We start from the raw sequence: 6782 nt of genomic DNA, 5'->3' as shown, positions 1-6782 counted from the left end.
GGTACGTCGATCCTCGAACCACCGTTGGTGGGTACCTGCCCCTGCTTGACGGGGAGCGCCCCACGAGTCTTGTTGCTTTGGGGGTCCTCCAACCAGGTCACTTGTACATGACAATCTGGCCCCTGTCAGAGTCCCTCAGGTTGTTACACCTGCCCACTTCCAACACGCTGACTATGAGAACCAGCTGTTCACTTAGCGTCCAATATATCCCAGACCTTGACGTGCACCATTGTTACGAGATATTCAACGTTGTTTGCTTTATCTCGAGGGATCATAATGTTCTGGCTGAGCTGTGTATGCAACCCGACACTTTCTCCAACAACTGACAAGATTTGCCCCCGAAACCCGTTTCGTCATCTGCTCAAAAATCAACTTTCCTTTTGCAAAAAGCAAATTGAGTGCAACACACTGGCCACGTCTTGATGTGTGAATCTCTTGCCAAGCACATAATGCAGCCAGAAGATGTAGTCCGGATCATCCAGGAAACGATTGTACTGAAATTACATGATTAATAGGCAAGTGTGTTTGGACTCAACTTGTTTTTCTTCATCAATGGGCTGAGATGTTTTCCTCATTTGCGTTTTTTTAAACCTCCCTTTTTTTTTTTTTCTTCTGTGCTTCATGAATCTGCTCCTCTGAGCAGGGATTTTGTTACGGGACATGATTCACTTGCATCCCATAGAAAAAACGAACCAGAGTCATCGCATTGCAGCCAGCTGGTCTTCACCCTCACGAAACGATCTCTGAGAACTGTCCATCCGGCTCTGCTGTCAAGATAAAAATTCATGTCAACTGAAAGGCCTTTTTCACAGCAGACTTGACTTGTCACAGTAGGAAAAGTACAGGTGTTAGTAATAACATTAACGATGGCTGGGTTGTAATCCTTACTGTGATGGTGAGCCAGCATACACAGTACAAGGACCCTGAAACTGAAGCAGCTACCTGAAATTCAGCTTTACCTACTGTGACAGGTCAAAAAGGCCTTTTTCATTTCACTGCGACTTTAAAGGGCTCGCAGACTGGAGTTCCTGCTGTCTGAACACAGCCTCTGATAAACGAAGAGTACTCTCATTATCGCACCGTATCTCTGTTCATGTAAACACACTAACACTCAATACTACACTACTTTTTATCAGTAAACTATACTAACACTGATATTTTGAACTCTGGATTTCACAGCAGTTTGAACCATTAAAAATGATTTTAGACAACATGGTCAAAGTGACGTTATTTTGTGAGTTTGTGTACAAGTGGTTCCAATCTCTGGGCAAACTTTACATTTTTGTCCCGGTACTGCTAAGAAAGTTCAGTGTCCATTCTTCATCCATCCATCAGCTTTCTGGACAGGGTTGCACCAGCTATCTGTAAATCCTGAGGGGGATTCCGAAGCTATCCGACCATCCGGCAAGCGGTTCCGACAGAGCGCACAGGCCCCTTTAGTAACAACTTTCCCAACTACATGACCTACTAAACTGGGCTGTACCAGTTTAGGATTGTTCCTAGCGAACAGTTCTGTAAATTCTTCAATCGAAAGCAACAACGATGTAAACAAGGGGTAACTGCAGCACCACAAGTCGTAGCATAATTTACAGAAGTGACAGTGTCAGGGGCCAAACCTTCCAATACTCTGCAAATGTAGGTTTTGACTTTGTTTAATTACATAGATACACACATGCATATGGAGAAATACGTTTCACAGTTAGTGGAATTCATGCAGCGCCTCAGTGACTGGGGAAACATCTGACTATGCTCAACTAGCTGAGAGTAAAGCGTAACGTTTTATAGTTTGAGGTTGATGTGTCATTTTTAGAGAAATATAATTTAAAATTATCCCAATTTACATCATTAAACATCATTTTGTCGGGTGTCAGGTCAGTGGTGTTGATCATATTCCGTATTCCTTCTAAACAGGTCATATACCCTCAAGCTAACGTTAAAAACTAATCTCTACATAACTGTGCGGTGCAACCTGTTTTAATTTAGTGCTTAAATAAATCTGCGTTCAGTAAATACTAAGAACTTGGCAAAGTCTGAACGTATGAGGAGCTGGTGCAAACTTAGGAAGACTTGAAAATGACAGAGCTGCGTGCTAATCTCTACACTTTAGTTCAGCTTTGTTAACATCAGCCTGCTTTGAAATTCACAGCCACAACCCGTAAAAATGTTCATAAACTGGTTTAAATGGCTGATGAATGTAAACAGAGGCTGAGATGGAATATGGAGAATCAAACCAGAAGAGCTGAACCTTCAGACCTTCAGTGTCTCTCACTGATGGGAGTAAAGTTTAACAAAACTGAGCAGCAGCGTGGAAGAAAACACGTCTTTCTATGGCTGCGTGGACAAATTTAGGTTTGAAACCATCGTTGTGAGGACATTTTGTCTGGTCCTCACAGCTTCAAAGGGCCGCCTGAGGGATCAGACCTGGTTTTAGGGTTCAGGTTAGAATCAGGTTTAGATTAGGGTAGAAGGGCTAGGGAATGCATTATGTCAATGACTGTCCTCACAAGTAATATAAGACAAAAGTGTGTGTGTGTGTGTGTGTGTGTGTGTGTGTGTGTGTGTGTGTGTAGGCCTGCTTCCAGTGGTTTCTGGCTACTAATTTCCAGCAGTGTTTTCTCAGCTGCAGTTTCCATGAGAGAGAAGAGAAAATGTTTTCATGGATTTACTGCTATTACGCCTCCTTATCCTCCTCCGCTCCCCTCCCCTCCACGCTGACTTCAGCTGACTGCCTGACTGAAAACACACCTGGTGTTGGTATAAGGTGTAGTCTGTTTCTGGAGGCTGAGTGACTCTATTCATGTTCCCGAGTGCTGACACAGGAAACAGTCACGCAGAATGTTTTCATCCTGACTGACCCCGTTGAAAGCGGTTAAAGCTGAATCGAGTGGGTTTTCAACACTAGAGGGCAGAAAGCAGACAAACACAAACAGCCTGAAGTCTGGATGGATCAAGGCTGACACGTTACCAAGAAATAGACAAAAAGGAAGCAGCAGAGAAGCCTGGTCATCAGATTGCAGTCCACTTTGTGTTTACTGGGATACTGGAGTGTCAGTTCAATATTGGCTTTAGCTCAGATTTGGTCCGGCACGTGTTTTAGCCCTGGTTGGTCCAATATTCCCCAGTGTTTTAGCCCTGGTTGGTCCGATATTCCCCAGTGTTTTAGCCCTGGTTGGTCCGATATTCCCCAGTGTTTTAGCCCTGGTTGGTCCGATATTCCCCAGTGTTTTAGCCCTGGTTGGTCCGATATTCCCCAGTGTTTTAGCCCTGGTTGGTCCGATATTCCCCAGTGTTTTAGCCCTGGTTGGCCCGATATTCCCCAGGGTTTTAGCCCTGGTTTGGTCTAATTCCCGCTGGTGTTTCAGCTCGGGGTTGGCTCAATATTCACCTAGTTTAGTTCAACACCAAATTCTGTGCTGACTCTGGTTTAGCTCTGGTTCAGTCCAGTATTATCTATTGTTTTAGCCCTGGTTTGGGCTACTGTTTGCTGCTGTTTAGTCCGTATTTTGTCCATCATCCACTGGTTTATCTTAGTCTTATGTTCTCTGGCGTTTTAGTCTCCAATTTTCCAATATTCGCTGGTGTTTTTACGGCTTTTTGGCCTAATATTTACAGGCATTTTAGATCCCGTTTTCCAATATTTATGGTTTGGTCCAATATTTGCCAGTGTTTTAGCCCTGCTCTGGTCCAGGGTTCATTGATGCTTCAGCCCCTCTCTGGTCTAATATTCACTGCTATTTTAGCTATGAAGAGTTAGTTACGAGTTTGTCATATTTTACTCCTTGTATCCAGAGAAATACATGCATCAGATTTGAAAATAGAAGATTTTATGTTTATTAATTTCTGCTTTTGTCATTAGGGTGCAGAAAACGTAATTGTTAAAAAACGAAAATATCCCCGACGTAATCGTATAAGATTTCTTTTGTGCGTAAATCAGTGTGATCAGCCATGTCAAACTTTAAATCTGTTAATCAGCGTACGGCGTCACAGACACGCACGGCAAAATCTCCAACAGTCCAACAAGGAAAATGATTTTAATCTAACATCCTCATCCACACACACACACACACACAGGACTACCAGGTTTGTTCCCACAATACCTCAGCGAGTCTTTGTCCAACTTGCTGCTCCATTTCACATCATGAAACAATAGAACGCACAAACAGTAAGTGGTTCCAGTGGTTTATGGAACAGTGCTGCGTCAACGCTGACCTACGACTGCCCACAAAACAGAGAGAGGGTGGGTGGGAGGGAGACATACAAAAAAATGTCCTGTTTTAAAAGTACTCAGAAGTGGAAAGAATCTAAGGTCATTAAGTTAATTACAGGACTAGAATACATTGTAAGTGGTGTTCTTTCACCTGAGCATTTTCCCTCCGGGAGACTTTCTACTTCTTACTCCACTACATTTGTCTGATGGCTGGATTTTCCTAATATTTGAGCTACGTGGAGTTCAAACTGAACAATGTAATCCAGTGTACGAAGTTCTCCGCTGACCACACAATGGTATAACAGAGGTCAGTAATGAATCACTCAGCTGTTGTATAAGTTTCTTAAGAAGACTTAAGAAATTCATTCGAGGGACAGCAACGTCAGTCAGGCAGTTGGTCGGTCCACCACTTCGGCCCAGACTGAAATATCTCAACAGCTACTGGATGGACTTGTTCATGTTCAAACATTCATGGTCCCCAGAGGATGGATCGTACTGACCCTGATGATCCCCTGACTTTTGCTCTAGCGCCATCATCAGGTCAACATTTTAATTTGTCCAATACTTTGGTTTATGACCGAATGCCTGCAAAACTCATGACGTTCCCATCAGCCTCAGTTGTACTTTGTGTTATGTGCTAAACAGCAAATGTTAGCATGCAGACAACTAAGACGGTGGACACACACAAATGTTTCTGAAATCAGCATCTCTACATGTATGACAGCCATTCAATTCCAGTGTCTGTTGAATTCAAACACAAGCACACCTCATTCTACTTAATGAGGAACTGATTAGGTGATCACCTGAACCAAATCTTATTTAACGAGGAAAAGTATAAAAACCACTGCTGTGGTGATCACTAGCCTCTTGCAATAGGACCGGCTGGATGGCAAAAACTGGAATCAAAAAAAAATAACTCTTGACCAGGCCAAAAGAAAAGTTTTGAGTGAGGAAAAGAAGGGTTCAATTCTGGCTTTACTACATACATACAGTGAGCGTCAGATTGCTTCCATTCCTAAAATTTCTAAGAGAGCAGTTCATGAGAACAAGGTCAAGCAGCAGACATTGGAAAAAACAGAGCTACAGACCGGCAGAGGGTGAAAATGACTCTCCACTGACCGGGATGACCGTCAACTCATTCCAATGTCACTCAGTAACCGTAGGATGACATCAAGTGACGTACAAAAAAAAAAAAGGCAAATGGCAGCTGGGGTGAAGTTCACGGTGAGAACGGTTCGAAACAGGGTCCTAAGGGGCAGGGCTCAAGTCGTGTAAAGCTAGAAAAAAATGAGAAGCAAAGAAAAGCCAGGCTGAGGTTTGCAAAAGACCATAAGGATTGGACCATAGAGGACTAGAGTGAGGTCATCTTCTCTGATGAGTCCAGTTTTCAGCTTTGCCCAACACTTTGTCTAATGGTTAGACGGAGACCTGGAGAGGCCTACAAGCCACAGTGTCTCGCACCCACTGTGAAATTTGATGGAGGATCGCTGCTGATCTGGGGCTGCTTCAGTGAGGCTGGGCCGATGCGTCTTCGCGAAGGACGCATGAATCAAGCCACGTACAAGGTGATCCTGGAAGAAAACTTGCTTCCTTCTGCTCTGACAATGTTCCCCAGCTCTGAGGATTGGTTTTTCCCGCAGGACAATGCTCCATGATAGGTCAATCAAGGTGTGGATGAAGGACCACCTGATCGAGACCCTGTCATGGTCAGCCCAATCTCCAGACCTGAACCCTTTGAAAACCTCTAGAATGGGATCAGGAGGAAGATGGATGGTCACAAGCCACCAAACGAAGCGCCAGGAGTGGCATAAAGTCACCCAACAGCAATGTGAATGACTGACTGACTGTTGGAGAGCATGCCAAGATGCATGAACGCTGATTGAAAATCAGGGTTATTCCACCAAATATTGATGTCTGAACTCTTCTGTAGTCAAAACATTAGTATTGTATTGTTTAAAAATGAGTATGAACTTGTTTTCTTTGCATTATTTGAGGCCTGAAAACACTGCATCTTTTTTGTTATTTTGACCATTTGTCATTTTCTGCAAATAAATGCTCTAAAGGACAATATTTTTATTTGGAATTTGGGAGAAATGTTACCTGTAGTTTATAGAATAAAACAAAAAGGTTCATTTACTCAAGCACATACCTATAAACAGTCAGATCAGAGAATAATAATAATAATTTTGCAGCGGTCTCTTAATTTTTTTCCAGAGCTGTAGTAGACATTGGTTTGCTAAACATCACAGGACGTTAGCAGGCTGACGTTAGCACCTAGTTCAAAGCACCACTGTGCCTACATACAGCCTCGCTGAGCAGCTAGCATGGGTGTAGACTCCCAGTCGGGTTTTAAACTACGCGGTCGCATCGTAGTTCGAACACGTATCGAGGCTCTAGTGGTTCGGTTCCGTCTTGGATTCTAACTGAAGGTTTTCACATCAAACCCACATTTTAAAAGCAAAGAGATTCACACAAAACCATGCAGGTAGATCAAAGCTGCTGTTTCTGTTGCTTCCGTGCTGTGTTGGTTTTTCTAAAATTGGGAGCAGTGTTGCAATGTTGGTTCTCTCTCGCT

This window comes from Xiphias gladius, chromosome 16, assembly GCF_016859285.1.
Source record: "Xiphias gladius isolate SHS-SW01 ecotype Sanya breed wild chromosome 16, ASM1685928v1, whole genome shotgun sequence".
Taxonomy (NCBI): domain Eukaryota; kingdom Metazoa; phylum Chordata; class Actinopteri; order Istiophoriformes; family Xiphiidae; genus Xiphias; species Xiphias gladius.
The sequence above is the reverse complement of the archived record's forward strand: the minus strand, read 5'-3'. Positions refer to the sequence as shown.